At 41.0% G+C, this 21,573-nt stretch overlaps 1 protein-coding gene across 1 annotated transcript in view; it reads left to right on the plus strand.

Moving 5' to 3' along the window:
- Fggy (FGGY carbohydrate kinase domain containing) overlaps nt 1-21,573 on the plus strand; it is a 398,183-nt gene that overhangs the window by 209,704 nt on the left and 166,906 nt on the right.

A 21,573-nucleotide genomic window follows, 5' to 3' on the forward strand; every position in this document is an offset into this window, starting at 1 on the left:
GGCAGCCAGGGCTCTGCTCCATTATGTAACACCATCTCCCAATAGGAAAAAAGACAGAGTTCTGGTATGTTATTCCATTCCTTACTGTAGATCCTATGCAATGGCTATAGACTGTGCCACAGCTGGCCATTAAATGGGTAAACTAGTTTTTCTAAGCTATACATGAATAAGTTCTTTGTTTGGTTGTTGAAATCTGCAAAGCTCTAAAATGTCTCCTGCCAAGCTGTCAATAATCAAAACACATGGTGAACAGCTTCCTTTGAAGAGCTCAGCCTACTTATTTTTATTTCACCTATAATTCACTGAACATACACTCTGTGCCAAGTGTTTGGTTAGGGCCTTTAACAGTCACTGTTGTCAGCTTGAAACCACTCTGAGCTCCCATTCTTTGCTGCATTCAGTGCTCAAGGAAATCAAGGTTTATTAACTTACTCATTGTAATGTTTTTAATTAATTAATTAATTTATTTTATGTCCCGACTTCATTTTTCCCTCCCTCCTCTCTATCCTTTCCCTCCCCGCTCCCCTTTGTCCCCCCTCCACCAGTCCACTTGTCCTCTTTTTCTGTTTAGAAAGGGGCAGGCCTCCCATGGGTATCAACAAAGAATGGCATATCAGGTTGCAGTAAGACTAAGTAGCTCCCCTTGTGTTAAGGCTGGGCAAGGCAATCCAGTATGAGGAATAGGTTCTCAAGAGCCAGGCAAAGCATTAGGGACAGTCCCTGCTCCTGTTGTTAGGAGTCCTACAACTAGACCAAGCTACACAACTGTCACACATATGTAGAGGGCCTAGGTAGGTCCTATGCAGGTTCCCTTGTTGTTGGTTCAGACTCTCTGAGTTCCTATGAGCCAGGTTAGTTGATTCTGTGGGTTTTCTTGTGATGTCCTTGACTCGTCTGGCTCCTACAATCCTTCCTTCCTCTCTTTAGCAGGATTCCTCAGGTTCAGGCTAATGTTTGGCTGTGTGTCTCTGAATCTGTTTCCATCAGTTACTGGACGAAGGCTCACTGATGACAATTGAGGTAGTCACCAACCTGACCACAGGAGAGGACAGTTCAGGCTTTGTATCTACAATTGTTAGGAGTCTTAGCTGGGGTCATCCTTGTAGATTCGTGGGAGTTTCTCTTGCATCAGGTTTCAACCTGACCCTGAAATGCACCCCTTTCCAGTATCTCTTTCAGTACTCTCCTGTAGAGACCCACAGAGGTTTCCTAGAGAGAACTTACTCAGGGTCTGAGCATCTGAGGTTGCTTTACCCAGCAGGGCTGCAAAAGGGAATGTTTGACCACGAGCATGGTTACCAGGTGTCTGGAAGAGTCTACACTTGGCTGTGCAGTGTGCTTTGATCTAGCAAGGGGGAGAGGTCTTTTGCCCCACCCTTTGGCATTATTATAAAAAGCCCTTTTGAAGAGGCAGAAGGGGCTGTTGGATTATGATCCAGGTCTTCCTGAAGCTATCTTGTGTTTGTCTTTCTTCTCTTCACTATCTTTCTATCTAAAAGTTTCTTATCCCTCTCTCCTCCTCATAGGAACCCTTTAAAAGGTGGGAGCTGGCCTCCCACACTCTCCCTCTCCATTGACCCTCTAACTCCATCCCTTAAGTTCCCATCCTCCCCCTCCCCCAGTCCACTCAGGAGATCTCTTCTATTTCCCCTTCCCCGGGAAAATCCATGCACTCCCTCTTGGGCCCTCCTTTTTCCCTAGCCTCTCTGGGTCTGTGGACTACAGCATAGTTATCCTTTACTCAATCTAGATGCCCCTCATCTGAAGAATGTTTAAAGAAATTATGGTATGTTCACATAATGGAGTATTACTAAGCCATTAAAAACACTGACATCAGGAAATTTGAAGGCAAAGGAATGGAACTAGAAAAAAAAAATCCTCCTGAGTGAGGTAACCCAGACTCAGAAAGACAAACATGGTATGTATTCACTCATAATAGATATTAGTTGTAAAGTAAAGGATAATCATTGTCATGTTTTAATACATGATCCTGTTCGGTCCTATGCCAAGGCTATCCTACTCTCAGTCCTGTGGTTTCCTCTCCTTGTGAATAACTTATGAGTATATATGTGTCTTGGTATGTCCATGCCTTTACTTACATCAGTCCACACTGGTGTTCCAAACAGGGTAGTAATCATAGTCACTTTGGAGAAAGTGCATTTCTAGATGCATTTATGAATGAGAAAGTTGAGGCCTGGAGCATGGAAGTTAGTTTGATAGAGGCATTCTAAGCAACCCAAAGGCCCAGATTCTATCATAGGAGGTTTGCTAGACAAGTCTACAAATAGGGAACAGTAATATCAATTTTGTTAATATTCATGCTGGCTTTATTTGTATAGTATCTTGCTGTCTTCAAACCACCATCCCAGGAACAAGGAAGAGTTGTTTCCTTTTAGCAGCTTAGAAAATTGAGACTTCAGGAAGCAAATGAATTAGCTAAAGCTAGAGAACCAGGAGTGCTTGCGTTCAGACAAGCCCCATCTGTGTGCCCTGCCATGCCTTTGCGTCAATCTTGCCACAATCTCTGCATCAAACAGGGAACAAGCTGTGCACAGCACATTGAGTGGAATATCTTGACCCAGTGGGAGTGAGTGGCTGTGGCCACAGCCCCATGCAGCACACCTCTTACCTTGTCATCAGCCCCAGCACCTTGTCTACTCTCTGAGAGGAGCCATATCCAGAGGGCTGCAGTTAGTGGTTCACTTGTGGGTATATGGCTGGAAAGATGAGCTGTTGCTTTCCATTGCTGAACTTAGCAATGAAACTAAAAAGAACAGATAATTGCCCAACCTGGTTCTGACACCCACCTGTTAGGGGATGCCACTCTCTTTGGGGCCTGGCCTTCAAGGCCATCCTTGTGCCACTAACCCTTTCCCAGACTTCAGAAGTGCAACACATACTCTACATGCTGCCCCAGAGCATTCATGTTTACTTTGGCACGCACCAGCAGCTGATGGTGAGAAAATGCGTATCTGTATCAACTGCCTGCATGGACTGCTCCCGGCTTCCTTAGGATCTCTCAGTAGTCCTGCTTCATTTTCTGGTTTTCAGTTTTCTCTTAACTATGCATTCAGATATGTGTGTAGATCCTGTATTGTGAGTACAGTATCTGACTAAAGAGAAAATGGCTTTTTAAATTCCCCATTCTGCCTCAGTGCCTTGTAAAAAGCTAAGGGAGTTTGTTGGAATATAGGGAAACCTCTAGACTCAAGTTCTATCACCCAACTGCACTCCCTTTCCATGGTGCCGACCACTTTGTGTACTCTACTATGTGTCAGAATTTGGCTCTGAAGCCAGTAAGAATTGGAAGTGTGGAGGTAACACAGTGGAGTAGTTAAGGACTCACAACTACCCAAGCCCCGAGTCACAGGTAGATGTTGGACCCTTAGGGAAGCATTTGCATTTCATGCCTTGGTTTTGCTACCTGTGGAATAGGAACAATAACAGTAGCTACCTTATAGAGATGTTTAATGACTAAGTAGGAGGCAGAGCTGCATGCAAAGGCTACATGTCACTCCTCTGCAAGGTGATGAAGGTGTGGAAGAGGAGAGGGAGTGAGTTCACTGGCTTGCCTGGAATAAATTATAACATCACCTAGGATGAAAATTGGGATCTGCACGTCAAGAAGCAGGAGTGGCACATACCAAGAGCCTGGAAATATAAAAAGGCCTGGTATAGATAATGAGTGTTTCAGCATGGCAAGCTTCCATTGTGCCTGAGAGGCAAGCAGAATGAACCAGCCTGGGAGATAGCCTGAGTGACAGACACAGTTTGCACTATGCAGCCAAGGACTGGGTCATATCCCTTCACTGCTCTATGCCTCCCTTCTCCTTCTATCAATGGGGTGAGAATAGTACCTCCTGGGACAACTGTACAGATGCTGCTCCTAACACACTGGGAGGTCTCAGCAGGCTTAGCCATGCCAGTCTGGAAGTTGCATGTGGAAAGCTTGGAAATCTGAGCTAAAGAGGTTGGATGTTAAAATGAATCTGAATGAACTCTCTCTGTTTCGGTAGCTTCTTTAACATTGACTGTGACATGAGCAATATGGGGAATGTTGTACATGGAGCATGTGTCTTTGGAGATGCAGTCATCCATTCTAGTACCAGCAATGAGACTGAAAGCAATGGTAAATGCAGGGGCGAAATGCCATCTCATTTTGAGCTTAGAGCAAAATACACTTATGTGGAGGAGCAGATCTGCCAGGCTCTGAATGCAAAGGTGACCATCCCAGCCAATGCTTAGTGCCTGGTCTGCAGGATGGTGCCTTGCAAGGAGACTGAGTGTTCTTGTCTCTCACCTCGAGAGTAGGCAGTGCTGGTCCTCACCATCCATATTCCCACCTCTGTTCCCACCATTCTCTTTTGGGCATGGAACTTTCTCTGTTCCATTTTCCTCATCCTTTAGCTCCTCACCTTATTATCTCCTAGTGTTCTTCCAATCCAAACAGAAAATGTAGAGATAATTCATGGTTGCTATTGTGTGAGCTGGTGACTAGCTTTGCGGAGCTGTTAGGGTATCTGGACTCATACTTAATGTTCCTATCTTCATTTTGTGGGTGACAGTGACAAATTACCACCTCCCCCCACCATGACATCCCTCTGCTCCTGTCTTACTTGGAAATTACTGTTTACTGGAGGCAGAGACTGGAAAATGCCTGGGGGGACAGCAGGAGAAATCAGTTTTTTAGATAACTCCCAGTTAGTCACAGTAAATGAACAATATGGGTAAGAAAAAAAGAAAAGAGAGAGTATATTTTTACTTAAACTGAAATCAACTCACAGGAGCTTATCTGATTTCTAGCTTTATTTACTTATTATAAAATTTTCTACACTTGAGTATATGTCTATACTGCTGCTATATTTGAAAATATAATGCCTCCCACAGGTTCAGATTTGGAAACCTTAGTCTCTGCAGGGTGGTACTATTGAGGACAGCCTGGAAGCTTTGTGAGACAGGGCCTAGCTAGAAATAATAGGTTACTGGGTTAGGGTCTCAGGAGCATATTATTCCTGGCTGCTTCTGGTCTTACTCTCTGCTTCCTGGCCCACAACAATGAGAACCGAGCTGCCCCCTCCCCACCCCTATGGCCTCCCTGCAATAGACTAAATCCCATAAAACTGTGAGCCAAAACAAATATATCTTCTTTTGGGTTTTCTGTGTCAGTAATTTGGTCAGAGACAGAAACATAATTAACATAACATCAAGTTGTTTCAAGCCCAGGCCTCGTCAGCACAGCTTCCGATCAAGGTGGAACTGAAGCCATGCTGTCTTCATGTATCAGCTCCCACGTGGACCTTACAGTCTTCACCTAGGTATTTTATAAGAAAGCAGGAGCTGGAGCCAGCTGCAGCTGATCACCTTAAAAGTTTTGTGCATCTTGAAAAGACAACAATTATACCAGGTAACAGGAAGACTGCATTTAAACCTCTGTGTTTCAGAGGTGGGGCATGCAGGGGTCTTCTGTCTGTTGCACTTAGGTGATCTGGGCACTTCCTCAGTGACAGCAACCTGGGGGCTCTGGTGTGTCTGACTACAGCACTACAAAGTATTCATCTTCAAACAAGCCCATGTTATCCACCTTATCTGTATTTGCTTTTTAAAATATATTCAAAAGCCTGAAGACTTGAGGTCTTTGTAAAATCAAAGCCTCTCTTCTTTTGTCTTAAGAGGATATGTTATGCTTTCAATCCATATCGCTACAGGTTCCTATGCTGAATTTAGCTTAGGGAGTTAAAAGTGTGTCAGCCTGTGACTCCCCACCTTGAAGCCCTGCAGGGCTATCTCCTACCAGTATTGTTAATGTGAGTGAAAACTTCCCACACCTTCTATAAACAGGGCTCTCACAGCTGAAACTTGTAAAGAAAAACCTACAAAATTGGATTCTGTGAAATATATCAAATATCCCCAAATAATATGACTCTTCAAAGGAATTCCTATATACTGCCTGCTGTGCTGTGCTGTAACATTATTACCCAGACTAATGCATGTGGCCCAATAATTCTTTCTACTTGTATATATCCCCATCACTAAGTATAACACATAGACAATAATATTTAAACACCTAAATACACAATGACATTCCTGCTGTCTCCCCAACTTGCACTGTGAGCTTCTTCAAGGCAATGGTATTTGTTTATAGTCTTAAACCCAGCAATGACTTCAGTAAATGAATGAATATATACATGCATGAATGAGTTTGCTGAGAAGCATGCTAAATACTGGACCCATTTAAGGTGCAAACACAATAATAAAAAAAATGAGACTTGTGGACTAAGTTCTAGAAAATACAAAGATGCTGACATTCCTTGAAAAATCTCAGTGTAACAAAAATGTGCTGAGGAGACCACATGTATAATCTATATCCACTCCAGCGCTTGCTCAAAGGTAACATTCTAATGAGAACTCCCTCATATTAGCCATCATGCTCCCTCTGGGAGGTGGGAAGGAGTAAGTATCATTTGAATTGAACCTAGGCCAAAGGATGTTTTCTCCACAAAAAGCAATAGAAGACAGAGGATTCTGGACAGAGAGAATAATGCAATACTCATACAGAAGTGGGGTTGGGAAATACAAGCACTGTCCTTGGATATCTCTGAGGGATTCCTTCCTGTAGAACTGTAAAGATCATAGAGGCAGAGACAGCTTGGGAGCCATTGAGGACCAAGCTGAAAAGTTTGGCTTTCCCCCTCTCCTCTCCTCGGGTCCTGGCAAGTCATTGGTGGTGTTGTTAAGACACTCTTCTGTAATTCAGATTCATACATGTTTTGGTTTGTTCGTTTTGAAACAGGATCTAACTCCAGGTCATCCCAGGCTACAGTTCTGCCTCAGTTTTCTCAGTGCTGGGATTAGAGTTATTAATTATCATACCCAGTAAAGGCTTCATATATATATATATATACACACACACACACACATGACACATTCACGTGTGTGTGTGTGTGTGTGTGTGTGTGTGTGTGTGTGTGTGTGTGTGTGCATAAAGGGTTTGTTTAAAGTAAGCTGTAGAAATGGATCTTGAAAATGGATCTTGAAAGGAAGATGGGGAATTTGACTTCTACTTAGCACAGATACATGGATTAGGCAAGAACTAGCTAAGATTCTGGATATTCTTTTGATTCTTCTGTCTCCTTCTCTTTGACTATCACTAAACTAAATATATAAAATTATCTTTCTTTTTATTGTAAATGGTTTTTCTATCATGCTTTACAGAAGATACTAGCAATGACAGCCACAACCTTGTCAGAATGATTCCAAGTCCAGCTTTCATTCCCATCTGTTGTCTTTGGTAGAGATACCCAGAGAATGAGTCCCCTTAAAGCAGAGTTCTGATTGCTGAAGTTAAATTAACAAGCAAAGGTGACTTTGGGAAGTTGAAAAAATGCCTGCCGCAGGGTCTACACACTACAGGAGTATCCAAGGACTGTACTTGGGCTTAACAATTTGGGTAAAACATGTTGTTGTTTTCTAGTAAGGCAAGCTGTAACTAGGCACTAGTCCTCTGTAAACACAAAGCACTGTGCTGGACAACAAAGATGTGAGTATACATGAGCCCACTTCCTTCACCTCAAGGAAAGGAAAAGTGGTTAAAACAGATGAGTTATTCATTGCTATGAGGATTGTCAAATAAAAGTATGCAGGAGGCGTTGTTATAAGGGTCTAAGTTCATCTTGCTTGATCAGGGCAATGAGACAACAACTCCTTTGAAAAAGAATGGTGTTCTGTTTTCACCTAAAGGCGAGTTAGAGGGAATTTAAAAGAAGTAGTTCAGTTGGGAGGAAGGCTAGGAGAGAAGGGGGGGACAGAGTGCCCTACTACCCAGAAGCACAGACTCATTGAGTATTTCACAACAGCTGTGCTGTTAAGTGTGAACATTGATGTGGAAGTGTGGGGGGATACAGGTAAGGAACACTTCTTTGAAGTGCTTACATGTAATTTTAAGGAGTTTGGGATTTTTATTCTGAGATAATAGTTTTTAAACAGATACTTGGAAGGTAGGGAGGTCTGTAGATTAGCAGTGAGCACCAAGTAGGGGATTTTGAAGGCTGTAACCAAGACAGTACCTTGAGAGTAGAAAGGAGGAAAGAGTTAAGATTTTTAAAAGAGGCTAAGGAGCAGTTGTGATCATCATCAGGGTCAGAAGGACTACAGATATTCTTCTCTGCAGCAGGAACAATAGCATGATTGTCTTTGACAGAAATAAGCAAAAGCTATGGTTTAAATCTCAGGCCTACCATTACCAGTAATGTGACTCCACAGGATGCTTTGTTAAGTCTAGCTTTTCATAGGTTAGAAGATGAAGATCAAATGTCATGCTTTTCTTTCATTCATGTATGCATATATATTTTGTATGCTAAATTTTTTCTGCTCTTTAAATACTATTATTGGAATAGTGGTGATCATAAATATAAAGTATTTTTATAAAGTATTTTTATTCATCCATTGGAGAATTTATTGAGCATTTTTGTTTCTGACAAGATTAGGCTATTCTCCAATACCTGTGAATCAAAAAGCTGCACACATAGAGCTAATGCTGTATGCATGTGTACCACATGTGCATGCTTTTGTGTGTGTGTGTGTGTGTGTGTGTGTGTAACATACCCTGTTAGAAGGCTTAAAGATCTACTTGGTAAAGGACTTAAGGGACCAAGATCCTTAAAGAGCCTAGAGCTGAGCTTGACATTTCTAGATCTCTACGTTCATCATTTGGTTCAGATGTTGAGAAACTAAAAACCCTTCTGGGCAGGCAGCAACTGGAAGATAAAAGTTTGGATGTATGAATCAAGAGCAAGATAAAATATTCAAAACTTTCTAGGCTTTTAGGTTGGATCCAGGAGTAAACGTAGATTAGCCAGCAACAAGTTTCAAAGGCTGAAGTCCAACTCCGAATGGAGTCAACCCCTGATTAAATTCAGTTAATCTGTCCCCACTTTGGCAAAATTCAATAAGCAAAATCTATCCTTTCCAGAGGAAAATAAGACCAAGACTCAACTTATATCACAAATTTTCATATGTATTTTGTGCATTCAGTGAAAATTAAATAATACAATATAAGAGGATTTTCAAAATTCAGACTTAGACAAGATAATAGCAGTAATAGGCATGATAAAGTAGAAATTGAAAATATCTGTAATTAATGTGTTCTAAAAACTTCAGTATATTGAGGGTTCAGTAGAGAGCTGAGAGCTATGTGAAGAAATGGGAATTTTGTAACTGAAAATGCAAATAGTGGAGAATTAGGGGCACCTAATAGCTGCTGGGAGAGAAAGAACTAGTCTTGCTAGTAATGAGCCCCCTGATTAGTTATCCAATACCAAGTGGTCAGCCCTGAAATATATGTTTGTGTATGTATGTATGTACATATATATATATATATATATTACATATTATATATAAAATTATATATAATGCAAACAACATTAAACTCCACAGTTTATATTTATATGTATATATGTCTATAATAATAACAAAAGAGGCCATGAATTTAAGAGGAGTAAGGGGGAAGACATGGGGAGGGGCCATGAGAGAGGTTGGAGAGAGGAAAAGGAAGAGAAAAATGGTATAACTATATTTTAATTAAAAATTTAAACATCTTAAGAGAATTAAAGAGGTAGAATAAAGAAAATAACACACAATGCAGCATACAAAAACAATAAGTGAAACAAAAATAGATCAGAAAAAAGGTTGTCCCCACTGCAGCATAATATACAAAAGGACGGAAAATATATGAAATACACGGAGAAGTATGAGATGTGGAGATAGGTAAAACAGCTGAATAGTTAGACTCCCAGGATGAGAGGATAGAAGTAAAGTGGAAGCAATATTTGAAGAGATAACTGCCAAAAAGTTTTCCCAACTTGTTTAGAATTATTACACTCTTTAAAAATCAACTAATGTAATTCATTGTTAAAGGATAAAAGAAAGATTCTGATATATTAATAGTTGTCTAAATGATGCTTTTGATAAAACTTAGTACATATTCATGACATAAAAAATGTCTTGACAAAGTAAAAACAGAACTTCTTTATTCTGATTAAAGATATCTACACAAAAAATCATAAGGCATATACCATTCTGAAAATGTTGCCACTCCCAATATATCTACCATATATCATGTTGAAAGTCCTAGCCAATGCAACAGGTTAAAAAAAATTTAAAATACAAATTTTAAAAAGAAAGTTGACTTCATATACAATTATCTACATTTAGGAATATATAACTAAAGTATTAAAATTTAACAAGATAGTAATTTAACAGGATTGCTATTGCAAAGGAATATAAAATTCAATTTTACTCTATGATCAGAAACATCTATTTACAAAATAACACAATGTCAATAGTATTATTTACAATATTATCAAATACATAGAAATCATGATGTGAAAGACATGGATGCAAGAAGCTCTAAGGCATTATTGAATATAACGATGTCATAAGTAAATATTGAAAGGCTCAGTGGCAAATTTGACAGTTCTTCTCAAATGTTCTGTAGATTCAGTCCATTCCAATTCAAACTATAATAAATTTGTGTGTTAAGAGCTAGAAATCAGAAGTCATTCTAAATCTTAAATGGAAAAAGACAATGATAAGACAACCATGAAAATAAATATACAACCGCCAAACATCAAGCTTCTACAGAATACTTGAGAGTAGGTAATTAGGGCGTCCAAAAGCAAACATCCATGTTTGGGCAGTTTCCTGGTTACAGTGCTGGTCCTGCAGAGCTGTGACGAGGGTGTGGTATTTTAAATGAAATAGTGATAATTGGATATCAAAATGGAAAAATTAATTTAGTCATCTTACTCATGCCTAACATAAAAATAAATTACATGTAGATTATATACCTAAATATGAAGTGTGAAATGCAAAGGTTGTAATTAATAGAAGATGATCATTATGACTCTGAGATTAGCAGATACTCCTTAATAGGACACCAGAGTTGGTTCACCCATAAAGGGAAGGTTTGTAAGGTTTAGGCTACATTAAAATTAAGAATTTTCATCAAAAGGAATGAAAATGCAAGCCTCACATATTTTCAGTACCTGCAGCATAGGACTTGTAGCAAGAGTATGTTGCTAGAGTTTTTCTGCCTTGCCCACAGTCAGGACAAATCTCTGTCACCCGCCAGTCCCACAGCCGCTCAGACCCAACCAAGTAAACACAGAGACTTATATTGCTTACAAACTGTATGGCCGTGGCAGGCTTCTTGTTAACTATTCTTATATCTTAAAGTAACACATTTCTACAAATCTATACCTTGCCACGTGGCTGGTGGCTTATCGGCGTCTTCACATGCTGCTGGTCATGGCGGCAGCTGCAGCCAGTCCTTCTGCCTTCCTGTCCTTTTATTTCTCCTCTCTGTTAGTCCCGCCTATCCTTCCTGCCTAGCCACAGCCGATCAGGTTTTATTTATTGACCAATCAGAACAACTTGACATACAGACCATCCCCCAGCACAACCAAGTGCAGACCATCTCAAACACCTGCACTCAGGCCCATGGTCCTAATCATCCTCTATACGGACCTGCTGGGTAACGCCACAAGGAACCCAAGAAGGGCTCCCACAGGACATACATTAACATCCCACAGCAAGAGTATGTAAAGAATTTCTGTATATCAATAAAACAAAGGCACGCAAACCAGAAATGGCTGGAAAATACGAGATGGGCTGGAGATGGGTCAATGGTTAAGATCAGTACTTGCTCTTCCTGAGGCTCTGGGTTCTGTTCTTGGCACCAACTGGCTGCTCACAGACATCTGCAACTCCAGTTCCAGGGAGTCTGACCCCATCTTCTGGCCTCTGCCCATAGCAGACATTTGACACATAAAATTATCTGGAAGTACAACATCCATACATATAAAAAGTAAAAGGAATCTTGAAATTAAGAAAGTATACCTGCTGGCCTACCAGAGTTGGTCCTTCTAGTTGACAGGCATATGGTAGGAAGAGGGTAGCATATGGATGAGGAAAAGCCCAGGCTAGCTTAGAAGGTGATGCCCACTGACATCACAGCAAACACCTGCTGTGGGACCAATGCAGTTAAGAGCCCTGTAGCAAGTGCTACATTTTATCTTCGTAGCCCCTGATAGACCCCAGGAGTCTTGCTCCAAAGAGCAAGAAAGTAGGACTGACCTGATCACATTCTAGGTTTGCCTTATGTGTGTGGGGGGAGTAGGGGTGGGGGGGTGCTTTAAGAAGATTGAAGTTCTCTCTCTCTCTCTCTCTCTCTCTGGCCTTGTGCCTCTCCAGGAACTCACTTGGTAGCCCAGGCTGGCCTTGAACTCACAGAGATCCGCCTGGCTTTGCATCCTGAGTGCTGGGATTAAAGGCATGTGCCACCACCACCTGACTTTGAAGTTATCTCTTTTAAATCATTTAAAATTTTCTTCACTTATAAAGGGGATTCATTTTTCTGCAGCACTTGGGGTGAGTAGAGGATACCTCTCCTATCCTAAGGTCTGAGGACTTCAGAAATACGGTCCAAGGACCGCATGGCAGGTCCAAGTTAGCTGCTCCTACAAGAAGGCTAGTTTGAGAGTCCCCTGAAGGCATTCTCAGTCTACCTATGCAGAGAGATGAGAATCTGGGGCTCCCGGGTAGGGGCAGCTCATGGAAGAGAGTAGTTACACTTCTGAAAGCATTGTTTCCCTGCAGCTGGGCTCAGTAAATGGGTGTGGAATTGAAGCTTATGGACAAATAAGGAGAGAGAGTTGTCAGGACCTAGACCCCAATGTGAACTACTGCCCTTCTGTCTGAACAAGCCTTCCCTCATTCTCTCTTACTTTTCACTTGTAAACCTTCCCCTTCACTTTACAGAGAGACCAGGCTCAGGAAAATCATTCATTCCTAAAATGACACTCAACGGTAATATCTAGAAGTTTCTCCCTCAAATCCAGTGATCCCTTTGACTGGTCCCCATTTCCTGTGGAGCCAGGTAGGATATAGGGCAAAGAAAGAAGGTGGGCATTAGAGGCAGGTACAGGGGTAGAGCCTTCTGGGACGGCCGACTCTCGGAGTATATCTTTTCAGTGCAGTTCTTGAGACACGCCAGTGCTTTCTTTTGGAGACTCTATAATTCTCCTTTTCCTCCCCTTTTCTGTACTGTTTATTTACCTAAGCTTTTATTCTTTTTTGAAGCTCTTTCAGCCACATGTCCTTCATTGAGCTACAACTCTGGGCTTTTATCCACTTCAATCCAGCTGGCCCACATGTCTCTTCATTCCCAGTCCTGCCGCCTGACTCTTATGGGTGAGGGTCACCTTACACTCCCACCCCCAGTCTCCTGGGGATGGGGAAATAAGGGTAGAATCAAAACCCAGTCTCAGGATCTGTTTTTCCTTTCAGTTCCTTTATTGTCTGAAGCTTGGGGCCAGGCATGATTAATCAGTCTAGGTGTAGTGGAGCCCTTGACACTCTCCAGGGGAACTCCCAGCCTTAGAGAAACTTGGCCTGGCTTTGGCTCTTAGACTAAATTCCTAGCTTTGGCCTGTCAATGTTCAACTAACCCCACAAAACCTTTAGAAGTTTGTGAAGGAACCGAAATCCATACCAAGCAAGGAGGTGCAGTCATAGGGAGCTAGCCTAATTATCGTCTTTTTCTTTGAAATGTCAGCCTTCTTTTATTAGCTTGTGTGTGCTAAGAAATCTATCTAAACCTTCCCATGTCCACTTGGGGGCCTCCTGATGTGTCTTGGGGTGCTTTGTCTGGACTACTGGTTCCTTTTTTCCAACTCCAGGAAGAGAAACTCACATAATCTTAGAAATGAAACTGTTTTTCCACTGGCAAGAGAAATTTTGCAAGAGAAAACCAGTGTCTGCTCTTCCCAGGAGAGAGTATTAATAGCCCTATGTCACGGGTTCAGGGCTGTGTATCTCACACAAAGTGACAGACTATTTGAGCTTGCCCAGGACTGAGGTTCTATACATAATAATTCAGAAGGAAGAAGAATATCTTTTCTTCACCTACCTTGGTCTTGTGTCAGAAGCCCCTGTAGCACAAGACAGATAACATGTGATGTGGGAGCCCTCCGAAGGCCATGAAGACCCAAAGAAACAGTTCTCTGTGTACTTTAGGCAAGGTTTTGCAAAGAGAGAAGTGGAAAGCCTTAGAGTACAAGAAGTGTGGCCCAGCAGCACTGAACCAGCAGCAGCTCTGTGAGACCTGTTGAGAGGCTTCTCTGTGAACCTTTCTCCCCAGGGAAAAGGATGTGACTTGCCTCTCAAGGACACTTCTCATATGAAGGCCTAATGACCTGCCTCAAGATCTGCATCAGAAATTCCAAGGTTATTTTCTCCTGCTTCAGGGGAGATGAAAGTGGGGCTACTTCTTCCTTCTGAGTTTTCTCCAGTTTACCTTCAGCACAAAATATTCAGGACACCAGTGCAGCATATAGGGAGGCAGCATTTCCTATACCACATTGAACACAAATACTGAGAATAATGGCCTAATAAAGTAGAAGGCAGTATTCTAAGCCTATAACTGAGAAACCTGGGGCTCCAAGAGGTGAGTTTGTGTGTAGAGGTGAACCCAGCAAACTGAAGGTAGAGCTGGAGTCAGGTTTAGATCTCACTGACATCAGACCAAGACTAACTACGTTCTTCAGCGTCCAGGCCCATCTGCTTCAGCTGATAACCCAGCAGACTCCTCAAGCAACCACTCTTCTCATTTGTGCCTTGACTTAATATCTCTTGTCTAAAGATCTATCCAAAATGCCTCGTTTGTCCTCACACTCTTCCCTACTAACTGGCAGACTCCTTCCTACCACATTTGCCTCTGGAGATCCCCTGGCTGTCCTAGAGAGGTCAAGTTTGGAGGCCCCACCCTTGCCTGAGACTTAGCTCATTGACTGCCTGTTTTGTCCATATCTCTTGGTGTACCTTCCACACCTAGTAGACTGGAATCTCGTAGAATAAAGGAAAGAACTTCTAGCTTTAGTTTTCTAGTACTTGATACTGGATGTCTGGATTATTGTTAGGCATCCATAAGTAATTGTATTAGTCAGTTCATTTGTAAGATGTTAACAGCCAACTGAATGAGTTGCAGTTTTGAATCTATTGAAGGACATATTCCATAGTAAACATTTGTAGTACTTAGGTCAATTATTTTATTTTATTTTTTGTTAAAAAGTAAGTAAGTAATTTTTGTGAGTTAGCTTGAGTAGGATTGGATATCAACTTGGCACTTCACTGTGCATGACCCTGTAAGTCTTTTATGAAGGTATGGATGATGAGGTACCTGTCACCTGGATGGCCTGTTGAGGTTAGGGAAAATCTAACTTTTGCTTTTTCTTTACTAGGGATTTTGCTAGAGTTATTTAAGTCTCACATTTCCAAGCAATTATACATTAGCCAGCCTTTGAGATTTGATCTCTCTGGGTAGAGATGAGGAACAAAGGAATAAGACCCAAATCTGAGGGTATATTCTTTGTTTTCTGTTTCCTCAGCCACCATTAGGCCTTCATATTGGTGGATTTTTAGTTCAAAATTATGAACTAAATTATGGAAGAGTCTGTCAATAAGACAAAAATGATTAGCACCATCACAAATTGAATTGCAGTTTATATGATGCCTTGTGTGATTGTGGCTTTTGCACATAAAAATACCTTTTTGGGTTACTCTTACTAATGTTAATGTTTACAACAATAGCCTGAATTGTGGCACTATCTGGTATCTCATCTTCCATATTCCCTCCCCCAACCCCTGAATTATTCCATCATGAATTGTATATGAAGCACAGGAAGCAGGTGTTCTTGTCCATCTGCATAAGCTGGAGTAAATCTGGCACCATGTCCACCAAGCTGAAGTAAGCTTGTGAGCTGCCACGCCAAGCCCTGTTTCCAACACTAAAAGTGCAGAGCTGTGGTGGTAGTAGGAGGAAAGATGAATGTGTGAAGGAAACTGTCCCAGGCATTGTTCCCCTCATGGGATCTTCATGGAAGCCCACAGGCTACCAACCATTATCTTTCTGATCTGACATGACAGTTCAGGAAACAGTCATGGAAAGGTTATAAGATTTCACTCTTATGCAGAGGGATGTGATCCAGAAAGGTTCCTGATGCTAAAAGGGAAGTTTTGGAATGGATTCATGGTCCCAGGTAGATTGTTGTTGAGTGAGGAGTAATGAAGGATAGGCTACTTTAGACATAGGGAGCAGTATGAAGAAATGCTCAATGACAGAAACATTTCTCATTCAGACCACCACAGGGTACATGCTCCAGGATCTGGGAAAAAGACTGCAGGGAATCCTGTTTGTTCAGACAATGATCTAGCTCCTGGATTGTATGGCACTCATTTGATGAGAACCAGTACTCCCCACAGTACTTTTGTAAATTTGTATTATTATCAAGGTCTTCCAAAGTGGAAATAAGGTTCTATATCTGTATTTCAAAGCATTACCCAAAATCATATAAAAAGGATTGAAGCCTAAGTATTAGGTAATACATCAAACTAAACAACAGCAATTATAACAATGACAAAATAATAAAAGAAACAGCACACATGCATACAGTGTGAAGCATGGGTTAACCTGTACTACCTAATAACTCATTAGTATTATATGGGGATTTAAATTTAACTTAATTAAAATTGATTGTGTAAAATATTGTATTAAAAATAGTCAGAAATGATTTGAATTGCATCAATTAATCTGTTAAGTCAATTCGCTTCGAGCATTGCCTTCCAAGTTGAGTGATAAAGCAAACAGCTGTTAACTTAGTTGAAATTCTGAGACAGATTCCAGACCACGAGAACAGACATAGTGTGCATTGTTCTGTTCATACAGATCATACTGTCATTGACTACTAGATAGGACTGGCCTAAGCACTTTAAATGTATTAACATGTTTGAACAATTCTATGAGGAAAGTGTTTTCTAACTGTATAGTTATGAAAATTGAGGCATAAAAAATTATATGAAACATAACCAAAGTCACTGGATGAATGAATTTTTAAATACTTCTCCATTATATCAACCTATTACATTAGATTCTACATAGTATAAATAGTAATCAAAGTAACAGAACTGTATGTCCAAATGTAGACCAGAGTTAGGTCTTGAGCAGAGAAAACACCTTTTCTAAGCTCTTGCCCATCCAGGGCTTTGCAGCTGCCCCAGATTTTCCACACAAGAGGCTGGGTCTTCCCAAGAATGCCAACCTGCCAGCTAGCTTAGTCAAACAACTCATTTGATTGAATTTATTAGACAGCTCCTTCCTTCTAATGGCTGAATCAAGAGTTAATGAAGTCCCAAGACAAGTTCAAAATTCATCTTTTATCTTCTTCTGTAAAGGGTCTCACATTGTTATGTCAAGAGAATCTTCTTTCAAGGCACCAGCACTTGAGAGTCAGAGACTGAATAGATCCTGTGTGAGCCCCACCTCTGCTTCTGAGCAGCATGCAGTGAATTACTTCATATCTCTGAAATTCAGTTCTTTCAAACTGAACTGGAATAAAGGGTACAGTGTTGGCAGATTCTTGCAAACTCTGAAGTACATTTATATAGCTATAAAGTGGGACATAATTATTACACAAATGCTAGAAGTTGGGATGTTTTTCTTCCATATAACCCTATAAAAATTTCAAAGCAGTTGTGGTTTGATAAATTACAGGATAATGTACTCTGAAATCATAACATTTTCAAAGGCTTTTTTTTTCTGCTTGTAAGTATAGTAGGTGCTCAGTGAATGTCTGTATGGAAGGTGGATGGGTGTGTGTGTGTGTGTGTGTGCAACACATGGAGGCAAAGAAGAAAATTGACCATTGTTTTAACTTTTCGTTTTTTAAGTTTTTTTAAAAACATGTTTCTTGATATGAGTTATGTATGAATTTTGAGGAAAGAGAGTCAGTAAATGGGAGACCTTGAACTGGTTCCTTGAATCATTAAACTTATTTTCCTGGTATTTGTTTTTCAGTCAAGAAAAAAGATCAGCTAAACAATTGCCATCAGCTAGGCATTGTGCAGGGTTCAGAGGACACACACAGTTGAAAAGGTGACTAGTTTTTGGTTGGTGCTTATTTCTTCAGGTGCTAGTTCTCCTTGTAAGCAAGCTTTCTGATGAATTCAGAATAAACTGACACTTGTACTTTATATGAAAGGCCCCAACGCTGCTGAAGGCTGTGCTTGTCAGAATCTCATGAATCATTTCCTGATGTGTGTGTGTGTGTGTGTGTGTGTGTGTGTGTGTGTGTGTGTGTGTCCTGTAGGTTTCTCTACAGATTATGAAATGTGTTTATCTGAAAAGGGAAAGCCTGTCCACTCTCACCATCTCTCACTAGTCTCTGATTGTCCTTGGGCCTCTTGTCTTGGGGGCAGCCCCTCTAAGCTCTGCTTGACCGCAGGAAAAAATTCACGTGGTCTCACAGAGTGCATTGCCTGTGTTGAGTTCAAGATAACACCCAGCAGTACAAAGAACTTTCCCCAAGGGAAGGCTGGGAAGAGCAGCTTCTTGCTGCTTCCACCAAGTGTGGCTGGTATCTGTGTCTCAGGACTGGAGAGTGTGGGTCCTGAAAGGAACAGTTTGCTCTTATGTTTCCAGCAGGCAGATTAAGAGAAGCCCTGAGTACACTGTGCACTGAGAACAGCTGAGGAAGAACTGTCATGTGGTTCCAGTCTCTCATTTGGAAATAGGGGGACAAATTCAAATTTGTGGCAGAATTGACGGTTACTAAAACTTGGATTTGTCAAACTGTTGACTAGGGCTCTCAGTGTGCTCCAGAGTGTACAACATTTCTAAGATCATTTACCTTATATCAGACAATTAAATTGAGACCATAAAATAAGAAAACAATGATAAATCATGGCCTTCAGAGCTAGAGAACAATGTCAAATCTTGGCACTGGTTTTTGTATCTGTATGACCCCAAAGACTAATTACACAAACACTGTAGTGGGTATTGGTTCTACTTATGACCTTGGGGTACCAGCTCCCAGGGTGTGGCCTCTTGATTAGCTTAAAACCTGAAGAACACATAAACAGGACCCCTTCTTTCTCTTGAGTTCTTGGACAGTGGAGACTGACTCAGGCAGCAGAAAGCAGCATGGGACCAGCTCTCAGCCTTCCAGGACCCTGTGATGGATTTTCCTTATCCTGTGTTAATGAGTTTTCTCCTCAATGTAATTCCTTAATAAAAATAATTCCTTTATCAGTTATCTGTGGACTTTCTGCATAAAAACACTCTAATTTTTGTTTTACATATCTTTTAAAGGAAAGAAGTATATTTGCCACTAAAGGATTGGTTTTTTTTTGCACATATGAGTAATTTGCAAACATTAAGTAACAGAGTATATAAAGAGCTTAGCATGGTATCAGATTATCTTCAATGTCTGATGCTTCCTTGAAGCAATGGAAGAATACAGTTAATTCTTCAGAGGCCTTTCAAGTGAGGGTGATGGTAGTTCAAGTTCAGTAGTGATGGGCATGATGATGGTGTTGGTGATGGTAACAAGTCAACTGCTGATTAGACATCTGTTTTGTGAATATTGTCTCTACCGCATCAGCAAACTGATTTTATTTTTTGTCTCATTTTATAGCAGGTATTTATTTCCAAGTTCTACTGTTTTCTCATTTTACCTCCCTAGTTGTTACATTCTAAGCTTAGATAAATCCATAGTGACTACTTACTTGGGGGCACAAAGAAAAACTTCTTCATCAGTTTCTTCTTTCCTCATCTTTGAGACTTCTTAGAATGGAATGAGCTTGTAATGTTGGAATTGCCTGGACTTCAAGCAAATGGAACTAGTTAGTAAGGTGCATTGGCAGGAATCCCTGAGCTCTTTATTACACTAGGGCCCAACCTTGGCAGCCTCCTTTCTGTCAGGTGTCTCACATCAGTACTTTGAGACCCCAGTAGTTTGAGATGTGTAGACAGTAAACATTCACTATCTGGTCTTGGAGAAAACCTGAGCCTTTGTGGTAAAGAGCCAACACTTGGGAGTCAGATTATCTTAGTTTGAATCACAGCCCTGCTTTTTTAAGAGTCCTATGCCCTGATGAAGTTTCTTTTCCTTCCTAAGCCTCAGTCTCCTCATTTGTATAATGAGAATAGTGATAGTCCCAATCACATTAGTAAGTTATTTTACAGGGAAAACAAAACATACTTATTATAACAAGGTCACACAAGAAAGGATGTTAAAATTTGCTCATATTTGGGGGTTCTTCCTGTTTCAAAGTTTCAATGTCCTAAACAGGGGAGTCTAAACTTATACAGGAAAACACCAGCACTGTTTGTTTGAGTAGGAATTTCATACACAGAAATGTTAGCCAGATACAGCACCTAGGAAGCTGCCACCCAGTATTCCAGCCAGGGAAAGAGGGCTGAGTTACTATAGCCTGGGTGTGATGGACATTAGAAGGTACTGGAGTCATAGTGACTTTATCCACAGAACTGATGGCCACAGAAATGCATCTTCCACATGAGCCCTGGCTCCTTCCCTCCAGTCCCCACATCTCCTGGAAGGGCTGATCTTTGCTGAGAGAATGCATTGTATTCTATATGGATAACATCTATCTTACAGAGCAGAACAGTAGGCTTGATCTGAAAACAAATAGACCCAATACTTTTGCAGGCTCAGGCGCCATTGCTCAGTTACCTACTTGGTGGGATTGACTTACTATGATGACCAGCACCGAAGCTTTGGAAGAATTGGACTTCCCATGCTGCTGGGTGTCTGAGCACCTGGACACTGAAGGGAGACTTGGAAAAGATGTTAGAGCATGTTATTGCTCCCCTACCCAAGTCCTTCTTTTCTGCTTTGTCAAGCAACTGGTGCCATCAATATCTGCAGACTTGTTGCCTGAGATGATACTCCCTATTCTGCTTTTCACTTGGCAAGTCCTGGGGAATCAGAACTTGAGCCTTGTGGTTTCTGCATGTGGACTAATCTTTATGGGTTAAAATTCTCCATTTAAATATACTCTCTACCTCACCAGACTAAACATGGAATGCAAAGTCTTAACTAATTTATCACTGCATTTACAAGCATTCTTACTCTCAGTCTTTGCCTTGAGCTAGCAACTATTGTAGGCATGTGAGTAAGATAGTACTAGCTTTTTGCAGCCTTTATTAGAGAAATTTTATATTTCATTATTTCCAGTATCCTGTGCTGGGAGAGTCAAGGTACATGAGAATATTGAACAAGGAGACTGCAAAGTTCCTAGATGATCAGGAAATTCCTTTCTGAGAAAGTAACACTGCCTGAAGAATGAACAGGAGCTGGTCTGGGAGCAGGGTTGGAAAATAGCAGAATAGTGTTGCAGGCAGAGGAAAGAGCTCATACAAAGGAGATATGAATGAATGAGCATCCTGTACTGCAGATTGAAAGCAGGGTGGTGTAGAGTTGATGCCTTGAGCTCAAGCTGTTCTCTCTGCATCCCAGTGTCTGCCCTAACCTGCTCATCTGTTGCCTCTTCTTCATATTATAGTCATGCAGATTTGCATGTCTCTGGCTCCCACAGCATGCTTTGAAAAAAAAAAAATAAAAAAAAAAGTTCTTGATGGCTATTTGAGTAAATGAAGATGGAAGAACTCTTACTTACTGTTGCTCTTTGTGTTAACAACCTCATTTGCTCTCCAAGTAT

This window comes from Peromyscus leucopus, chromosome 2 (assembly GCF_004664715.2).
Source record: "Peromyscus leucopus breed LL Stock chromosome 2, UCI_PerLeu_2.1, whole genome shotgun sequence".
In the NCBI taxonomy this organism is placed as follows: domain Eukaryota; kingdom Metazoa; phylum Chordata; class Mammalia; order Rodentia; family Cricetidae; genus Peromyscus; species Peromyscus leucopus.